The sequence below is a fragment of the Lissotriton vulgaris genome, chromosome 5 (genome assembly GCF_964263255.1).
Source record: "Lissotriton vulgaris chromosome 5, aLisVul1.2, whole genome shotgun sequence".
Classification (NCBI taxonomy): domain Eukaryota; kingdom Metazoa; phylum Chordata; class Amphibia; order Caudata; family Salamandridae; genus Lissotriton; species Lissotriton vulgaris.
In genome coordinates, this window is record NC_141693.1 from 556,895,735 (window position 1) to 556,917,265 (window position 21,531).

A 21,531-nucleotide genomic window follows, 5' to 3' on the forward strand; every position below is an offset into this window, starting at 1 on the left:
GATTTGAAGTCTCACTGACATAAAAGACTTCCAACTATTCTGCTGCTGCACCCAGGCTCTTGCATTTGTGATTCAGCCCTGCCAAGTGGTGCCACCCTAATCCAAGACCCTTGGAAGTGAGGCCTAAGGGGCTTGCCTCAACGACATCCAGGCAACCTCTCTGGAACGGTGTATAGGTGCGTGGCGTGAAGCAGAACTGGACTCATCACCCCCTGTTGCATGACCAGAACAGGCACATATCCTCTGCTGCTTGAATTGATCCGGTGGATCGTTTTCAAAACCAACATTGTGCAATGCTTTACCTGCAGACTATGCATCTCCGTCAACGACAGCCTCAATGGCGATGAGAAACCTGAATTGCAGACCCAGCACTCATCAGAGCCGATGTATCACAGCTGTTGCATGGACCAGTTTCACTACATCGCCACCTTTGTGTGGATTGACACTGAAGCAACGCTTCAGCAGCCCCCTGCATCTACTTTGTCGTTGGCGCAACCAGGATCAAACTACTTTTTTTCAGCTGGCCTAACTGGGTCCCTGTATCCAGCTCATGCTACATCGTGACGGCCATAACTTTTAACTTTGTCCTGGTGTGGTGAGGTCAGACGGCCCAAATACGCATGTACTGCTTTTAAGCGCTAATTTACAGTTTATACTTTAAAAGTTCATATCTCCAGTTCAACGTATTAGATTTTTGTCACGTTGGTCTTGTTTTATTTATTGAATTAAGTTTTTTTTCTAGCCTGTTAAGGAATCATTTTGTGTGGTGTTTTAACAGTTTTTCTGTTTAAAGCGTTGCTCAAATACTTTACATGTTGCCTCTAAGTTAAGGCTTGCTTCTCTTTACCAAGCTACCAGAGGGTTAGAACAGGTTGATTTAGAGCTTGTCTGCCTCATACCCTGACTAGAATTGTGGCTTCTGCCTCACTGGGGCTCATACCCCAGTCAACCAACAACCCAATTTCTAACATTGGTGATCAACGGTGAGGATAAGACTTGTGTTTGTGCGGTGCCATACAGTAAGCTAGTGTACACTATCCATCCATATCCAAGGCTATTTCAATTTTTTTCATTCTCCCTGATTGCCATTTTTACATTTTTCCTCAAAATCAGGTCTCTACATGTCTGTATGTTCTACAATTGGAAATATGGAAGCCTACATAGTGTCTCGGCTTATAGACACTTGAAAAGAGATGGGGCTTCCTGCCAAGAGTCCCGCCAAGAAAGTGGAATTACAAAAGGTGTTGAGGGCCTGGGCAGCCGCATACTCCTAGCAGACTGAAGGATTGGGGTAGTCTTAGAATAGTTCTTCAGAGGAACCACCTGCGGTGGCTGAGGCTGAAATCTCTGAATTTGAGCTTCCTGTGAGAGCAGGAAGAAGTGTCTCTTCCCATGCCCTATCACCAAAGGAACTGAGGAAGAGGAGGGAGGAGAGAGAATTCAAGCTGCAGATGCCCAAATTAAAAATGGAGGCCGAAGTAAAACAACAGAGGCAATAAAAGGCTGAGGCAGAGAGGGCTGTAGGAGAGAAGAAACTCTTAATGGCTCATGAACTGAGTCTGAAGGAGCTGAATATCATTGCCAAGGAGGCCGATTCCAGCAGGGACGATAGCATCATACAGGCAGTACCAGAAGGAGAACAAGAGGTTTGCATACCCAAGTTAGTTTGTGGTAAATTACATTGATACATGGTTTTCTGTTTATGAAGTTGCACTGAAGGTTCACAGGTTCCTGGCGAGCACTGGGGGCAGTGGTCTATGGAAAAACATGACTACTGTGGGAAGGGATACACTTCTTACACTAGAAGTTAGGGCACAAACCAAATATTCCCATATGAAGGCCATTTTAATAGCTAGATTTGGGCTAACCCCTTAGAAGTATTGCCAAAGATTCGGGGACAGCCAGAAGCTCCCCAACCAATCCTAGGTTGATGTGGACTACTCCAGCTAGGCCCTGAATGTTTGGGTGCAGGGCAGCAAAGTTAATTATTTGTTGGGTTGTATAACTTATTTATGAATGAACAAATGCTCAGTATCTGTTTTACGGAGTTGAGCCAGTACATAGCAGACACTAAGCTGACTGACCCTGGAAGCTTGATGAGGAGGCGGACCTCTGACCTAGCAGCAGGGTGCCAAGGCAGGTACCTGGGAGTGGCCCCAAAAGGGTGCTTCAGGTTCCCCCAACAGTGAGAGGGGGAGGTTAAAGATGACCCAGACAGATCCGAAAGTAAGGCAGGTGGAAAGGGTTCCCAAGCTCCATCTGAGAAACAGAGGGGTGGTTCTGGTGGGTGGTGGCCCAGGGCACCCATATTTCCAACCCACTGCTTTGAGACACAAACAGGGGGTCTCTGTCTGTCCACAGAGGCCACCCATTGGTGGGACCTTTACAGGGGTGACTCATTTGGCCTTTGGGGTAAGTTGTCCTGAAGGGCAGATCATAGACAAGGCCAAAATCTCCCTTAGTTGGGAGATAGACTCAGAGGGTGAGTTGGTGATTCCTGAGGGTAAGAGCCATCACTCTTTAGGAAACAAGGGACCCCTATATATATCTGTAAACTAGCTAAACATAGGGAACATAATGCAATAAGTAAGAGTGAATAGCTAGGTGATTATTCAAGCCAACTACATTTCTATATCTCTCTAGGACCAACGAATCCCCTTTTTAATACATATACAGACAGTGATAAATCTAGAAATACATATTTATTTTATTATTTTGTATATAGTTCATAATCTGATTTGTTTTCCCTTTTTTTAAATCATCGACATGTGCCTTTTTAAATTCATTAATTTCATATAAAACATTGTACAAAAATCAGCATACATAAACACAGTCCTTAAATATATACGACAGATATGAAGATGATGGAGGCAGTGCGGCAGGTGTAAACTACGCACGTTTCGTCATACGTGCCTTCATCAGGTAGCTGTCTATTGCACTAAAATAAGGTATCTGGAGCTGGATACTAGATGCCCTCAATGGCAGGATTAAAACTTCATATTCATCATAGCTGAATGCTGTAAAATATAGAACAACTCGACGTTCAACAGTGTCAATATTGCATAAGTCACAGCTTCACAGGTAGTACAATGGTTATTATTGTTTATGAGAATGTTGTGAATTCAAATACTGCAAAAATCAATGCTCAACTATTGGTGCAGTGGATTAACATGTTTCAAAATCTAATAAGTTGTAGCATTTAAGAATGATGAAATTATATGAAAATATTTCAGCTGCACTGTCTTGCTAACGGGTGCATTGCCCTTACAGATATCGGTCCTTGCATGCATCACGCATTCCAGAACCGCGAGCGAAAAAAACGTCACCGGATGCAACTGTAAGAGCCATTAATTCCACCAGGTGAAAGTGAATGGGGTCCCAGTCATTGCTCTGAGAGACATCGGGGCTAGCCAAACCATGGTAGTGGAAAGGCTAGTTACCCCAGTGCAGTACCCCCAGCTAGGTGTATATGGTAATGTAGGTCTATGGGCAGGACTTCTTCCACCCTATGTCCCTGATGTCCCTTGAGTGGGGTAGGGAGGTGACCAAGAGGAGGGCCATAGTTAGTTCCCAGATGCCCATTGACTGCATTCTGAGAAATGAGGTGCCCTCACTGTCAGAAGAACTGCAAGGAGAGGCTGCCAAAAGTGCCCTGACAGTTCAGCTTTCTGGGGGTACCACACCCAAGCGGAGAGTATGGGAGCCCAGATGGAGGAGCAGGGTGGGGGAAGAGTCACCCCTATCCCCTGTTCAGCCTCAGGGTAAATACCCTGGTTGAGTGACCAGTGTCAGGATAACACACCTGAACTGGTGGGAGATAGAGTAGAATTAGAATACAAATCACCTGAGAAGTCAACCTCAGAGGTTCAAGAAATCTCAGGAGTAGGGATGAGCGGTGAACAGAGGTTCAAGAAATCTCAGGAGTAGGGATGAGCGGTGAACCCCACTCCACCAGCTAAGTTTGCGAAGTTTTGCCAAGGAGTTCTGAAAAAACTTTGCCAGCCATGGGTTGCTGCTGCTTTACATGTCTTATGTGAGAAATCCAGTTTATTAAACAGGAATATTGCACTGCTGGCCAGCAGATGGCGCTTTAGGAGCAGGGTTTGACCAGCAGCACTAGCAATTACAGCTTCAGCACAGATGCCAGATAGTTATTTATTTCAAGGCATCATGTCTTTTTTTATTTTTACTCATATATCACATATATACATATATATATGTCACATAGTACGTCACTCATGGCATGGTCAGTGACATCACTGATGACATCTCAAATGACATCACTGATGACATCATCCAATGACTGAGCGTTTCTAAAAAGTTTAAGAATGTTATATGTGTATACACCAATGTGTATTGAAGAATGAGTGGGTGTATGAGTGTCCTAATGGATGATTTAGTGGGTGCTTGACTAACTGTATAAGTGAGTGATTGAATGTGTCTTGGTGAATGCATGGGAGAGTGATTATTCTGTTTGAATGGCTATATCAGTCTGTCAGTTGGTGTGTAAGTGGCTGCATGGTTAAGTGAGTAGCTACATGAGTGTCTATATGGGTTAATGAATGGTTGCCTGAGTACTTGTATGGGTGCCTGAGTGTCTGTGTTCGTGGGTGTTGGGTATGTGACTCCCTGCATGGATGTGTGAGTGGGTGATTCACATGGTATTTGTGTTCATAGGTGCGTGTGCGAGGGGCTGTATGGGTGAGTGCCTTTCGGTATGGCTATATTAATGGTTGTCTCAGTGGTATATGTGTGAGTCGCTACATATGTGAAAGGCAGTATATGTGGGTGTTGGAGTATATGAGCAACCATATATGAGAGTGAGGCTTGTGAGAGTGACTCTATGGATGAGTGTGTGCTTGTGTCAGTGATTCTGTAAGAGAGTAAGTATGTGTTAGTATCTGTTTAAATAATTGGGGTGATGTGTGCATAACTGAATAGGTGATTAAATGTCAGTATGATTGATTATTTGGGTGACTGACTAGGTATGTGAGTAACTCTTTTGATGAGTGGCAGTGTGTGAGAGTCTGTATGTGTGTATGAGTGCATATATCCGTGGCTATATTGATGAGTGACTGCATGTATGAGTGACTGTATGGGTTAGTGAGTGGATGTATGTGTAGACCTATGAATCAGTGAGTGGGTATGTACTAACTGGTATTAGTGTGTCTATGGTTTAGAGAATGGTAGTCTGAAGTTTAGATTGGGTGTATCAAAGATTATATTAGGGTATGCGGAGGTGCCTCAGATATTAAGTGGATGATGTCATCAGTGATATCATCTGTGATGTCATTTGAGATTTCATCAGTGATGTCACTGACCATGTCATGAGTGATGCAATATGTGACATCACCAGCAGCGCATTGCATGGGCGCGAGTTGTAGTTAGATCGGCTAACTATAACAGCCACATTGCACTGGTTTTGTACAAGTGAAATGTCAGCCTAACTATAACGTCCCTGAAACCTCTGTTTTTTGTCAGTGAATTTCTAAGGTTTTTAAAATGCTACTTTCTAACTATGCCTACATAGGTAGGACATGTGCAGAAAGAGGAAGAAAGGCAAAGAGAGAAGCAACAAAAGTACAGTAAGAGGCAAGAGGTGCAGAAAAAGGAATAAAAGTGCAGAAAGAAGAAAGAGATCTGCAGAAAGAACCAACAGAGGTGCAGAAAGAGGCCTACTTTGACTATACCTTACAGCAGACTCATACAAAGTAGCCTAATCATTAATCCTTCTCCCAAAATGTCTTAAACCTCACTTTTCTCTTGAAGGTCCACTAATAATCGACTGCCCAGAGGTGAAGAAAGGGCAAGAAGGGTGCAGAAAGAGGAAACGGATGTGCCAAACGAGGCAAGTGGGGTGTAGAAATTTACAAGAGAGGTGCAAAAAGAGGGAAGACGGGAACAGAAAGAGGCAAGAGAGGTGTAGAAAGAAGCAAGAGAAAAGCAGAAAGAAGCAACAGGGTTGCAGAAAGAGGCAAGAGAGATGCAATAAGAGGCAAGAGAAGTGCAGAAAGAGGCAAGAGAGGTGCCAAAAGAGATAAGAGATAAGAGAGGTGCACAAATATGGAAGAAGGGTGCAGAAAAATAGAAGAGGGGTGCACAAAAAAGCAAGGGATGAGCAGAAATAGGCAAGAGGGGTACACAAATTTACAGGAGAAGTACAGAAAAACTAGAGATGTAGAAAAAAGAAAGAGAAAAGCAGAAAGAAGCAACAGAGTTGCATAAAGACGCAACAGGGATGCAGAAAGAGAAAAGAGAGGTACTGAAAGAGCCAGGAGTAGTGCACAAAGAGGGAAGTAGGGTGCAGAAATATGCAAAAGGGGTGCAGAAAGAGGCAAGAAAAGTGCAGAAAGTGGCAACAGAGTTGCAGAGACAGGGAAAAGAGGTACAGAAAGAGTTAACTGGGGTGCAGAAAAGGGCAAGAAAGGTGCAGAAAGAGGGAAGAAGGGTGCAGAAAGAAGCAACAGAAGTGCAGAAAGAAGCAAGAAAGTTGCGGAAACAGGTAAGAGAGGTGCGGAGATAGAGAACAGGAGAAAAGAAAGAGGAAAGTTAGGTGCAGAAAGAGGGAAGATGGTACAGAAAGAGGCAAGAGAGGTGTAGAAAGAAGCAAGAGAAAAGCAGAAAGAAGCAACAGGGTTGCAGAAAGAGGCAAGAGAGATGCAATAAGAGGCAAGAGAAGTGCAGAAAGAGGCAAGAGAGGTGCCAAAAGAGATAAGAGATAAGAGAGGTGCACAAAGATGGAAGAAGGGTGCAGAAAAATCGAAGAGGGGTGCACAAAAAAGCAAGGGATGAGCAGAAATAGGCAAGAGGGGTACGCAAATTTACAGGAGAAGTACAGAAAAACTAGAGGTGTAGAAAAAAGAAAGAGAAAAGCAGAAAGAAGTAACAGAGTTGCATAAAGACGCAAGAGGGATGCAGAAAGAGAAAAGAGAGGTACTGAAAGAGTCAGGAGTAGTACACAAAGAGGGAAATAGGGTGCAGAAATATGCAAAAGGGGTGCAGAAAGAGGCAAGAAAAGTGCAGAAAGTGGCAACAGAGTTGCAGAGACAGGGAAAAGAGGTACAGAAAGAGTTAACTGGGGTGCAGAAAAGGGCAAGAAAGGTGCAGAAAGAGGGAAAAAGGGTGCAGAAAGAAGCAACAGAAGTGCAGAGAGAAGCAAGAAAGTTGCGGAAACTGGGAAGAGAGGTGCGGAGATAGAGAACAGGAGAAAAGAAAGAGGAACGTTAGGTGCAGAAAGAGGGAAGATGGTACAGAAAGAGGCATGAGGGGTGCAAAAATAAATAAGAGAAATGCAGAAAGAAGCCAGAGAAGTGAAGAAAGAAGCAACAGAGTTGCAAAAAGAGGAAATAGGGGTGCAGAAAGATGCAAGGAAAGAGCAGAAAGAAGCAACAGAGGTGAAGAAGGAGGCAAGAGAAGTGCAGAAAGAGGCAAGAGAGTCGCAGAAACAGGCAAAAGACGTGCAGAAAGAAGCAAGAACAGTGCAGAAATAACTAACAGAGGTGCAGAAAGAGGGAAGAGTGATACAGAAAGAGGAAAGAGGGATGCAGGACTTTGCAAGAGAGGTGCAGAATGAATCAACAGCATTGTAGAAAGAAGCAACAGAGGTGCAGGAAGAGGTAAGAAGGGTGCAGAAAGAAGCAAAAGTAGAACAGAAAGAAGCAAAAAAGGTCAAGAAAGAGGCAAGAGGGGTGCAGAAAAGGGAATAGGGCTGCAGAAAGCGGCAAGAGCAATAGAAAGGACCAACACAGGTGCTGAAGGGGGCAATAGGGGTACAGGAAGAGGCAAGAAGGGTGCAGAATGTGCAAGAAAAGACCCAAAAGAAGCAAGAGAAGTGCAGAAAAAACTAACTGAGGTGCAGGAATAGACAAGTGTAGTGCAGAAAGAGGCAAGAGAATTGCAGAAAGAAGCCACAGAGGTGCGGAATGAGGCAAGAGAACTGGATACAGAGTCAAGAGGGTTGTAGAAACAGGTAAGGGAGGTGCAGAAAAAGGGAACAGAGGTGCAGAAAGAGGCAAGAGAGGTGCAGAAAGAGGGAAGAAAGGTACAGAAAGAGACAAAAGGGGTGCAGAAAGAAGCAGCGTAAGTGCAGAAAGAAGCAACAGAGGTGCAGAAAGAGGCAAGAGAGGTACAGAAAGGGGTAAGAGAGGTACAGAAAAATGTAAAATGGGTACAGGAATTTACAAGAGAGGTGCAGATAGAAGCATGAGAGGTACAGAAGGAAGCAAAAGAAGTACAAAAAGAAGCAACAGAGGTACAGAAAGAGGCAAGAGGATTGCATAAAGAGGCAAGAGGGGTACATAAATTTACAAGAGATGTGCAAAAAGAATCAACAGGAGTGCAGAAAGAAGCAACAGAGGTGCAGAAAGAGGCAGGAGAAATGCAGAAAGAAGCCACAGAAGTGCGGAAAGAGGCAAGAGAACTGGATACAGAGTCAAGAGGGTTGTAGAAACAGGTAAGAGAGGTGCAGAAAAAGGGAACAAAGGTACAGAAAGAGGCAAGAGAGGTGCAGAAAGAGGGAAGAAGGGTACAGAAAGAGACAAAAGGGGTGCAGAAAGAAGCAGCGTAAGTGCAGTAAGAGGCGACAGAGGTGCAAAAAGAGGCAAGAGAGGTGCAGAAAGGGGTAAGAGAGGTACAGAAAAATGTAAAATGGGTACAGGAATTTACAAGAGAGGTGCAGATAGAAGCATGAGAGGTACAGAAGGAAGCAAAAGAAATACAAAAAGAAGCAACAGAGGTACAGAAAGAGGCAAGAGGATTGCATAAAGAGGCAAGAGTGGTACATAAATTTACAAGAGATGTGCAAAAAGAATCAACAGGAGTGCAGAAAGAAGCAACAGAGGTGCAGAAAGAGGCAGGAGAAGTGCAGAAAGAGGCAAGAGGGTTGCAGAAATGTGCAAATGAGGTGCAGAAAGAAGCAAGAACAGTACAGAAAGAACCAACAGATGTTCAGAAAGAGGCAAGAAGGGTGCAGAAAGAGGTAAGAGAAGTGCAGAAAGAAGCAAAAGAGGTACAGAAGGAGGCTAGAGGTGTGCAGAAAGAGGCAAGAGACGTGCAGAAAGATGCAAGGCGGTGTAGAAATGTGCTAGAGAGGTACAGAAAGAAGCAAGAGAGATGTAATAAGAAACAAGAGAAGTACACAAAGAAGCAACAGATGTGCAGAAAGAGGGAAGAAGAGTACAGAAAGAGGCAAGAGGGTTGCAGAAATATGCAAGTGAGATGCAGAAAGAAGCAATAGAGGTGGAGAAAGAGGCAAGAGGGATGTAGACAGAGGCAAGAGAGGTATAGAGTGGTACATGCATTTGCAAGAAAGGTGCAGAAAGAAACAAGAGCAATGCAGAAAGAACCAACAAAGTTGCAAAAAGAGGCTATGGAACTGCTGAAAGAGGCAAGAGTGTTGCAGAAACAGGCAAGACAAGTGAAGAAAAGGGAACAGGGGTACAGAAAGAGGCAACAGAGTTCCAGAAAGAAGGGACAAAGTGTACAGAAAGAGGCAAGGAGGCTGCAGAAAGAAGCAAGGAGGAGCAGAAAGGAGCAAGAGATGTGCATAAAGAAGCAACAGAGGTGCCAAAAGAGGCAAGAGAGGTGACAAAAAGGCAAGAGAAGTGCAGAAAGAAGCAACAGAGGGGCGGAAAGAGGCAAGAAGGGTGCAGAAAGAGGCAAGAGAAGAACAGAAAGAAGCATAAGAGGTTGAGAAAGAGGCAAGAGGGGTGCAGACAGAGGTAAGAGAGGTGAAGAAAGAGGGAATAGGGGTGCTGAAAGAGGCAAGCGCAGTACAGAAATATCCAACAGAGGTGCTGAAGAAGGCAAGAGGGGTGCAGAAAGAGGCAAGAGGGGTGCAGACTTGTATAAGAAAGGTCCAAACAGAATCAAGAGCAGTGTGTAAAGCACCAACAGAGGTGCAGAAACTAACAAGTGGGGTGCAGAAAGAGGCAAGTGATTATCAGAAAGAAGCCACAGAGGTGCAGAAGAAGGCTGGAGAACTGGAGAAAGATGCTGGAGTGTTGCAGAAACAGGTAAGAGATGTGCAGATAAAGGGAACAGGGTGCAGAAAGAGAGACAAGGGGTACAGAAAGAAGCAACATCAGTGTAGAAAGAAGCAAGAGAAGTGCATAAAGAAGCAACAAGTGCAGAAGAAGGCAAGATGGGTACAGAAATAGGCAGGAGAAGAACAGAGAGAAGCAAAAGAGGTGCAGAAAGATTCAAGAGAGGTGCAGAAAAAGACAGGAGAGTTGCAGAAAGATGCAAGAGGGGTATAGAAATTTGCAAGAGAGGTGCAGAAAGAAGCAAGAGAGGTGCAGAAAGAGGGAAGAGGATTGCAGAAAGAGGCAAGAGAGGTGCAGAAAGAGGCAAGAGAAGTGCAGAACGAATCAACAGCAGTGCAGAAAGAAGCAACAGATGTGCATAAAGAGGCGAGAAGGGTGCAGAAAGAGGCGCAAAAAATGCATAAAGAAGTAAAAGAGGTGGCAAAAGAGGAAAGGGGTGCAGACAGAGTCAAGAGAGGTACAGAAGGAGAGAATAGGGGTGCAGAAAGAGACAAAAGGGTTGCAAAAATATGGAAGAGAGGTGCAGAAAGAAGCAAGAGCAGTGCAGAAAGAAGCAACAGAGGTGCAGAAGGAGAGCAAGAAGTGTAGAAAGAGGCAAGAGAGCAGCATAAAAAGGCAAACATGTGCAGACAGAAGCAAGAGCAGTGCACAAAGAACCAACAGAGGTGGAGAAAGTATCAGTAGGGGTGCAGAAAGAGGGAAGAGAAGTGTAAAAAGAGGCAAGAGAGTTGCAGAAAGTGGGAAGAAGTATGGAGAAAGAGGCAAGGGGGTGGAGAAAGAAGCAACAGAGGTGCAAAAAGAAGCAAGAGAAGTGCATAAAGAAGCAATAGAGCAGCAGAAAGAGGCAAGATAGGTGCAGAAATTTGGAAGAGAGGTGCAGAAAGATACAAGAGCAGAGCAGAAATATCCAATAGAGCTACAGAAATAGACAAGAGGGGTGCAGAAAGAGGCAAGGGGAGTGCAGAAAGAAGCAATAGAAGGGCAGAAGGAGACAAGAGAACTGCATAAAGAGGCAAGTGAGTTGCAGAAACAGGCAAGACAGGTGCATAAAATGGGAACAGAGATGCTGATAAAGGCAAGAGAGGTGCAGAAAGTGGGAAGAATGGTGCAGAAAGAGGCAAGAGGGTTGCAGAAAGAAGCAAGAGAGGTGCGGAACCAAGCAAGAGAGGTCCAGAAAAAGCAAAAGAGGTGCATAAAGAGACAAGAGAGGTGCAGAAAATGCAAAAGAAGTACAGAAAGCACAAACGAGGTGCAGGAGGAGGCAAATGCGGTGCAGAAAGAGGCAAGAGAGGTGCAGAAATCTACAAAAATGATCCAGAAAAAGCAAGAGCAGTGCAGGAAGAAGCAACAGAAGTGGAGAAAGAAGTAACAGAAGTGCACAAAGAACCAACAGAGGTTGAGAAAGAGGAAAGAGGGGTGCAGAAAGAGGCAAACAAGAGCAGAAAGAAGCAAAAGAGGTGCAGAAAGAGGCAAGAGACGTGCACAAAGATGCAACAGGGGTGCACACAGAGGGAAGAGGAGTACAGACATAGTCAATTGAAGTGCAGAAAGAAGGAGCAAGAGGTGGGGCAAGATGGCTGCTGTAGGGTTGTGGTGAGCAGTCGCACATATTCCCTCTCCCACCTAGTACGTTCTATGGAGTGAGAATCGAGCAGGATGCTGTGCGCCCCTGATGGCCTTGGAACACTGGTGGTATGCAGGACTAAAGGAGTATAACGCTGTCAGGAAGAAATTCCCCTCGTATGGACCGAGCTGGGTCTGGTTAAAGGAAAAGTTTGCCAGGCTGATGAGTGCGGTTGGAGCGAAGAAGAAACAGCAGCAAGTGATTAGATGCCTCCATGGCCGGTAAGGCAGGAGAAGGGGCAAGAGAAGCCGAAGGATCAGTCGGATCCATCTACGACAAAGTCCAGTGTAGTAGCTGTAACGGGCGAGGAGGAAGCAACTGGGAGTGCGTTGGCACGGTCCCTCGGTGCAATCCGCAAAACTTTAGGTCCCCTCACGAAGAAGAAAGTGGAGGTGCGGGGCAAGGCAAGTGCGAGTGCAAGAGGTGTGCAGGACAGCACGTTGGAGACTCGGAGTGTGGTCGCTGACAAGGCAGGAAAAGTATGTGATAAATTAAAGGGTAAAGAAGCTGGCATGCGGCAACCCACCTTAATGGAAGTATTTAACCCGATGACGCCGGGACAAAGCGATGGATCGGAGGGAAAGCTGGATGCTGGAAAGAACGTCCTTGAGGACGCCGTGGACGAACTGAGTGCAGAGATCATGGTTGCTAGGCAATGACCTGGCCTCGCCTCAGGCTCAGAAGCTCCGTTGGCGGAAGCTCACACGGCAGGACTGACTCTTGGTGGAAAACAGCCCGCTCCTGGCATGGCAGGCGTAGAAAACGGAGGGGGGTCGAGCTTGACTAAGCTGGGGAACGCTGAAATGTTGGGGGCCTTAATGTTGATGGAGGCGGAAATTAAATCTCCGAGGCAATAACAACAGTGTTAGCCTGGCCAATAAAGGTAATACTCTAAATAACATTGTTCGAGAGGTGTCGGAAAGGGGCGATGGTGGCTCAGTAGAGGGGGAGTGTTTTTTTTCCCTTAACAAGGACTCAGAATCGGTCCAAACCAGCAAAGGGAGCTCAGAGGAGGAATTAGACTCAGGGTCTAGCACCTCAGGTAAAGAGTCTACACAGAGGAAAAGGGCATCTAAACCAAGGAGGCACGCCTTTGGATCTCCCGCTGTCCTTGAAAAATGACTAGTCTGGGATTACTCTGCAACCTCTCAAGTTTATCAGGATGAAAACAACGCTGTGGAAGCCCCCCCTGAGGCCTCACCCCAACGCGCATCTTTTGAGCTGCTATTTCACACCCTTAAGCAGATGCAAGGAGAGGCAAGGTCAGAAAGTCGGAGAGCAAGACAGGCTTCAAAGAAAATCAAGAACACATTGAGGGAAATGAACAAGTTCTATGATGAAATAGCTGATAGAGTAACGGAGGTTGAAGAGCGGACTGGCAAGTTGGAGGACGATGTTGGGAGCTGGCAGTCGTTCAAATCAGAGCAGGAGAAATTGGAAGAGGATATGCGGTGGAAAATGGAAGATTTCGAAAATCGTCAGAGGCGGAACAATGTTAGACTTTTGGGTGTGGCAAAAGGGACAGAAGGGCAGGACACCAGGCAATTTGTGGTGAATTTGCTAAAGGGGGCATTTTCGGAATCTGAGTGGCCGTGGGAGAAGGAGGTACAGAGGGCACATAGGTTCCCATTCATGCTGAAGAAGGAACCTGGCGCTGGTGGCGCAGGGGGGGCAGCCAGGAGGCCCTCCCCAGGGCAATTCTAGTAAATATAGGGAACTTTTTGTTGAGACAGGAAATTATGGACAAGGCGAGACCAGACAGCAGGCGGTCATTTGAGGGCACCACCTTCTTTGCTAGGCCCAATTTTTGTCACGTCACAGTAGAAAGGAGATGGAAGCTCAGACAGATGATTGCACCTTTTCAGACTCTAGGTTGAGAAGCGTACCTCCTCTTCCCTGCCAGGCTCAAGGTAATCGTAAAGGGGAGAGTAAGGATGTTCTCCTCGGAAATTAAAGCTCAGCAATTCTTGGAAGACCTCAAAAGTCAAAAGGGTGGTTAATATGATGTAATCATGTATGTGTCTAAGGCTGCTCTTGACGTTTTGTTGGTTGTAGGAATAAAGGGTGGTTAAGAATGTTGGTATAATGCCTTGGGGGGTCAGGTAGTGGGCACTTAGGGGACAGCACAGCGTAGCAGGGGGGTAGGAGGGAGAGGGATGAGATTGTAGCAATCTAAAGCGGCCACACATAGGTCACTTGAAATATTTGCCCGAAAGGGGAAGGGGGTGAGGGGGAGGGTGCAAGAGGGGTGGGAAGGGTAGGGAGGGTTACGGTGGCAAGGGGGGTAAAAGGCACTCAAATTTATGGTGTATTTTGGTTGGTTCTGCACATTTTTGTACGGATTAGGGCACAGGTTACACAGTACATAAAAGATAGCAAAGGGCAGTTGCAGTATACGTTTAATGAACCGGTATCTCTACAGGCAGGGCAGTTGTATGTATTCTAATTGCCTGTAGAATTGCCTCGATAAATGACTGTGGGCTTAACAAAGTGAATAAAAGACTTAGAGTGGCTGCATTACTTAAAACATTACGCTTGGATCTGGTTTGCCTCCAGGAAACCCATATAGAGGGAGCAAAGGCATATCTTATGGAGCAATTGGGGTTTGCAGTATTAGCAAACTCCAAGCAGGGGACCAAAACAAGGGGGTGGCAGTCCTGGGGAGAAGCAGAGATGTGATTGTGAAAAGGAAGAAAGAGAATCAATGGGGGAGGTGGGTGCTACTGGAACTAGATTTCAAAGGAGGGATTATAACACGTATTACAATTTATGGATCCACGCAGGATGACCCAGATGTTTTTCAGTTTTTGGACGCTGAGTTGGTGCAGTGGCCTGAGCCAATTGTTTGTTGCGGTGATCTTAATTTACATGACCCCCTTAGTTCATTTGCGCAACCAGGGAGATAGTGCCTAGGGAGGAAAAAGAAGACATACAGAGCACTCTCAGATATGGTATTACACAATTCCATGGGGGATCCCTGGGTTAAGTTGCATCCGTATCTAGATGGCAGCACTTTTTTCTCAGCCCCCCACAAAGTTATGGTTAGGCTGGATTATTTTTTAATTTCTAATTCTCTGTTTCCTGGCTCAGAAATGGAGAGGCAACCCCGGATTATATCAGGTCATAGTCCATTAGTACTGACAATAAATTTGGGCCAGGTCCAAAGAAGAGATGCACAGTGGTCTTTCGAACGAGCATTATTGCAGGATCAGGCATACCTGGTATATATGGAAGCATGGATTAAGTGCTTCTGGGACATCAATAGAGGGACAGCATCACCGGGGGTGGTATGGGACGCCTTTAAGGCTGGGGTCAGGGAGGAGACACTTAGCTTCGTATTGTCCATACTAAAGAAGGAGAAGGCAAAAGCAGAAGAATTATGTCAAAAGCTCCTGAAAGTGGAAGAAGAATTAGCAGTAGCTATACAGCAGCATTCCCCGCTGGATCAACACTTGCTTAAAGTTATAGAGCTCAGAACAGAAGCCTTAGAAGGAATCGCCAGGAAAACAGCAGAGAACTATCTGGTTAAAAAGGAGAATGCATATGAGCTAAGTGAGAGAGTGGGCCATATTTTAGCTATACGGACTAGGCAGAGAGTACCTACATCTGACATCAAGGAGATCATAGACGCCCAGGGTAATTCGGGCACTGATGCTGACCTGGTGAGGGAAGTCTTCAGGCAATTTTATACAGATTTATATGCATCTGACACTACAGGGGTGTCGGTGGAGATAGAAAGGTATCTTAGGGATATAATTCCCCCACTCATGCCCGAAGAAGATAAGGAGGGGCTAGACGCTATATTCCAATTAGAGGCACTTATTTCAGCTCTGGTTAGCCTCCCCTCGGGTAAGGCAGCAGGCCCGGATCAGATTCCGGTGGAGTTTTTTTTTTTTTTTTTTAAATTTTTTTGAAAACCTTTATTGTGCATGAGAAGGAGAACAAATACGGGCCTACAACCATCAGGCCGGCCATGATACTGTAGGCACAAGTGTCAGCAATGCGGTTCCCCAGCGGCATCAGGCAATGTAGCAACAATTAGTAGCAGTTACACGATACGGTAATATGTCGCCAAGGAAAGGAGCAATGACGGTTTAGTTTTTTAAATTTTTGATCTAAATATAAGTCAGTGAAGAATAGATGCGAGGAGAACTGAGTTCATACATTAGCTTCACAGCATGAGTAGGCAGCATAATTAAGAACAACAGTAGCGATAAACACCCCACCAGTATGGCAGTATAATGCAACAGCAGGAGTATCAGTACACATTTATGCACCACCTACAGCGCCACCCACTCCCTACTAATCCCATGCCAGACCCAGAGCAGAAAACAGACAAGAAAGCGCAGAAAAGTGAGAAAAAGGCCCATAGAAACTAAATAAGGAAAATGAAATCTACCCCCCCACCCTACACCAATGCGGAGGCTACGGCCTACCCCCCCCCCGACAATGTGCCTGTCGCCCAGTAAAGAACCCGAAATGTAGTTCAAGTAAAGGAAGAGAAGAAAGGAAAAGAGAAGAAAAATAATAAAAATATAACTCTGAAATATAGAGAGTGAGAATAGGCCATCCTAATCTGCAACTCTCAAAAACTACAAGTGAAGCGGGAGGAGGAGCCAATCCAAGCGTTCCCAGCCCCCCAGTCAAAAAACACTATCTCCACACAATTTGCGACGACTGAGAAACAAATATTAAGACGAAAGCAGTTGGGGAAATACATTATATCATGTATGGCTTAAACAAGTGTGTAACATTCCAATCCCGGTCCAACCAGCCAAGCAACCGACAGCATAAGAAGAACCTAGCCCTGACCCGACCTCGGACAGACCCCAAAATGAGGCGCATGAAGAAGGCCCGCCCCCACCAAGACAAAGAACCAAAAGACAATCACCCCGCCAGGAAGGGATATAAAAGGGAAAACACAATATTACAGTCGCAACTCGAAATGGAAAAAAGAGCAGTGCATATAATAGCAATTGCAGACATGAAATGGGGGGTCCTTGCGTGTAGAACGCGACCATTATATCAACCAGTGTGCCAGTCCGGATCTCAGTCAGCCAGTCAATCAGAACCAGTGAGAGAAACAGCATCAACCTTGTCCTGAACGTCGAAACCCCAGCAGGCTTAGCCACCGCTGTGAGCGCACTTCAGGCAGAACAAAGGAGTAAAATGGCCGCCCTCGGCATGGAAGAAACGGAAGAAGAAGAAGGGAGTGTCCCCAATCGGCAGCCAGAGAAGCGTCCAAGGTGACGGGCTCTACTTTTTCCGCAGGATGGCACACACTCCGATAGTGAAGAAAAGACGATGGCAGCATTCTCGTAGGCAAAGTCTCAATAGTCAGAGTGGAGGGATACTTTGTAGCTGCAGCCTCGTCAGTAAGGAAACACTCGACACTGTAGCCAGGGACATGGCCGTCCTCCGTGTGCACAAGTTGCAACATTGTATCCATCTCGGGAGCAGTGAGAGGCAGCAAAGGGTCAGCCAGCCGTGATTGCCCCATGTCATGAGCAGCGCTGTCGATCTTCCGTGCCAGCTCTCGAGCATTCCTTCGCCATGTCGCCCGTAGATCTGCAAGTGCCACCAGGATGTCTCTATAAGTCAGGACACTCCGCGGTACTGGCCGGTCAGCTCTGCTCAACGACGCCCTCAGTGTAGCCTCAAGTCCCAGGACCGGCAGGGCAGCAAGTACCGGAGACAGGGGATCAGCCACTCTGTCATACCGAGAGGCAGGCGCCATTACCACCCCTACAGGCAGCCTACAATGGAGGGAGGGGGGGGGCCGAATCCGTTACCTAATGAAGCAGGAGCTAGGACCACCAAAGGTAGCGCGGCTCACAGTCCGGGGGCTGCGCGAGTGAAAGCCCCCTCGCTGGCTGGTGATGCAAGCGTCCCACGGCGGAGAAAGCGCTGTAAGATGGAGTCCGCTCAGACGGTCCGTCTCGGAACAAAGAAAAGCGTCGCCTGCATAGTCCCAGCCCCACAATTAGACGGTCCGTCGTTAAATGGGGTCTCGTCCCAGTAGAGAAAGCAAATCAGCTCGTCTCAGCAATCGGTCGCGCTCCGCTCAGGATCGGCCCTGCCACAGCCCTGCCACAGCTCGTCCCACCTCCCAAGTCCAGCAGCGTCAGGCGGGGAACATCGGAGCAGATTCCAGGGGCAGCGTCGGAGGTCGGCTAACTCCACGAGTCCTCCATCAAATCAGCCGAGAGAGACCTCCGGGGAACGCAGTCATCTCCAGCGCGTTCGTGGCTCCGTTTAAACGAGATACGATCGAGGATAAATAACAGGATTTTAAGGTGCAAAACAGACGGGTCGCGGAGCCGGGGACTCACACGTCCGTCCCGTCCGCCATCTTGGCTCCTCCCCCCCGGTGGAGTTTTTTAAAGTATTTCAAGCAGTGCTCCTAGTAGATTTTCCTAACATTATGTTACAGGCACAGAGGGAGGAATCGATTCCTGAGTCATGGGGGGGTGCTGATATTATTGTGATAGCAATAAAAGGGAAACCTCCGACGGCACCAGGCTCGTACAGGCCGATCACATTAATGAATGCCTATGCAAAAATATATTAACAAATGTTGGCAATGAGACTATCGGGGGTCATTGAGTGTTTGGTAAGCCCCTCACAACATGAGTTTATACCCGGTAAAGGCACTACGCAGCATGTTAGGCAGGTGGTTACAATGTTCGATGCGGCAGGTATCCTGGGATACCCTATGGCAGCGTTGTTCCTAGACGCGCAGAAGGCGTTCGATAGGGTCTCCTGGGACTACTTATGGCTAGCTATGAGGTGGAGTGGCATAGGTGAAGGCTATACAAAGGCTATACAGACCTTATATAAAGAACCAACAGCTAAGATCAGGGTCAATAGGGGGCATTCTGCAGCAGTTAAGATCAGTAGGGGGACTAGGCAAGGTTGCCCTTCATCCCCCCTGCTGTTTGCGCTTTATCTGGATCCGCTCCTGTGTAGGTTAGAAAGGAATCCCGAGATCCTGTCAATGAGGGTAAATGGCTGCATGGTAAAAACTTTGGCTTACGCTGATGATGTGGCCATTTTGACACCCAACCCGACACTGGCTATTAGGGAGGTGGAAACTGAGGCTCAGTTGTTTGGGCAGGTCTCTGGATACAGTCTGAATAGATCTAAGACACAGATAGTGGAAACTAGATATTTTAGGTGCAACGATACAAGGGTTGTTGGTTTGGCAGTATATCTGGGAGTGGCAATCTCGGCAAATCTTGATATTATGGTAGAAAATAATATGGCCCCACTAATGTCCAGTGTAAAAACAGATCTGGAGAGGATGAATAATTTGCATCTATCGCTTGTGGGCTGCACTAAAGTTATAAAGATGCTGATCCTGCCCATGTTTCTTTATTTTTTAGGTCTATTCCTTTATATTTTGAAGCTAGATGGTTAAACGCATTGGAGGTAATTTTGAATACATTTATTTGGGCACATGGTAAGACATGAAGGGCCTATAGGTTTAGCTCCCTCGAGAGAGAGAGGGGGGAGGGTGGGGTGCCCCTGATTTTAGACTTTATTATTGGGCAGCAGCCATACAGTATATGCAGGGACTGATTGGAGGTGGTGGTCTTGATCAAAAAGTTACAAGCTTCTCCACGGAAGTCTATACAGCAGTCTTAGGGGCACAAGCAGAAAATTATTTTTTAAATTTCATTGATTTTGGATACTTTAAGAGGACAAGGTTCAAGACGGTCAGCGCAGCCGTCAAGATTTGGAATGCCTTTTTAAAAAAATCAGGATTAGGGAAATACAACAGATACACTAGGTTGTATAAGAACAGGGCATTCCCTCCAGTAGTTTTTGCAGATTTAACAATGGCAGGATGGGCGGACAAGGAGATTGTACAGATTGGTGATTTGATAGACTCAGAGGGGGTGGTACAGTTTGTAGAATTAAATAATAAATATGCCATTGACAGAAAGGGTTTCTTTAAATACCTCCAGCTCAGGAGTTTTTTAAGTAATAAGCAGGGTAGGCCAGCCGGATTTGGTAGGAATAAGATTCTGGAGGAAATAAAGCTTTCTGGGGATCGCACGATCCGATCCTTCTATGCAAATTTGGTAAAAGGGAAATCTGATGACATGGAAAAATACTGTTACAAATGGGCTGAGAAATTGGGCGGTGAACCAGATTGGTTTAGAGAATCATTGGATCTGGACCGTACAATCCGTTGTTCATCCCCCCTACAGTCTCAACACTATAAAACCCTATATTCACTGTACTTTACCCCAGCTAGGATAGCAATGTGGGGTGGCACTACGGGTATCTCCTGTCCTCGTTGCAATTCTCTTGAAGCAGATAGTGTTCATATTTTTGCTACCTGTCCCCAATTACATACGCTGATCAGAGATATAGAGGGCTTTCTGGGTAAATCATTGGGTATACAAACAACACTCACTCCCACCTGGATTCTGCTGGGGATCTGTCCAGAAGTTGATAACACGCAGAGGGAATTTATATTTATCGCAATGGCAGTGTATAGGTTAACTATAGCTAGGGCTTGGCTGGATAAAAATCCTCCGGCAATGCAAATATGGTTGGCTAATCTGTTGGTAGCATATAATTTAGAGAAAAACATATATGCACGGAGAAGCAGGAGAGGGAGGATGTTAGGTCTGAGAATATGGGAGCCCGTAACTAGCTGGAAGGAGGGACTGGGTCTACATTGAGCTTGCTAAATCACCACACGTTTGCATTGTCAGTATACTTTATTTTTTGGTGGTGGTGGTTATCGGTTTTGCTGTATCATAGGCCCAGAAGATTCGGGTGCTATAATACATTGTAATGAATATGATTTGTTATGAATTTGTACTGTATATGTATAACGTTTATGCTCTGACATACTATGTTAAATGATACAATAATGTACAATGTGTGCAAAACGGAAAATAAAAATATATTAACAAATAAAAAAAAGAAGTGCAGAAAGAAGGAACAGAGATACACAAAGACGCAAGAGTGGTGCACAATGTGGGTAGAATGGTGCAGAAAAAGGCATGATATGCAGAAAGAAGCAACAGAGGTGCAAAAAGAAGCAACAGAGGCGCAGAAGAGAGGCAAGATGGGTGCAGAAATTTACAAGAGAGATGCAGAAAGAAACAAGAGCAGAGCAGAAAGATCCAACAGAGACGCGGAACCAGATAATAGGGGTGTATAAAGAGGCAAGAGAAGTGCAGAAAGAAGAGATAGAGGTGCAGAAGGAGACAAGAGAACTGCATAAAGAGGCAAGAGAGTTGCAAAAACATGCAAGACTGGGTCTACATTGAGCTTGCTAAATCACCACATGTTTGCATTGTCAGTATACTTTATTTTTTGGTGGTGGTGGATATCGGTTTTGCTGTATTAGAGGCCCAGAAGATGTGGGCGCTATAACACATTGTAATGAACATGATTTGTTATGAATTTGTACTGTATATGTATAACGTTTATGCTCTGACGTACTATGTTAAATGATACAATAATGTACAATGTGTGCAAAACGGAAAATAAAAATATAATAACAAATAAAAAAAGAAGTGCAGGAAGAAGGAACAGAGATGCACAAAGACGCAGGAGTGGTGCACAAAGTGGGTAGAATAGTGCAGAAAAAGGCATGATATGCAGAAAGAAGCAACAGAGGTGCAAAAAGAAGCAACAGAGGCGCAGAAGAGAGGCAAGATGGGTGCAGAAATTTACAAGAGAGGTGCAGAAAGAAACAAGAGCAGAGCAGAAAGATCCAACAGAGGCGCGGAACCAGATAATAGGGGTGTATAAAGAGGCAAGAGAAGTGCAGAAAGAAGAGATAAAGGTGCAGAAGGAGACAAGAGAACTGCATAAAGAGGCAAGAGAGTTGCAAAA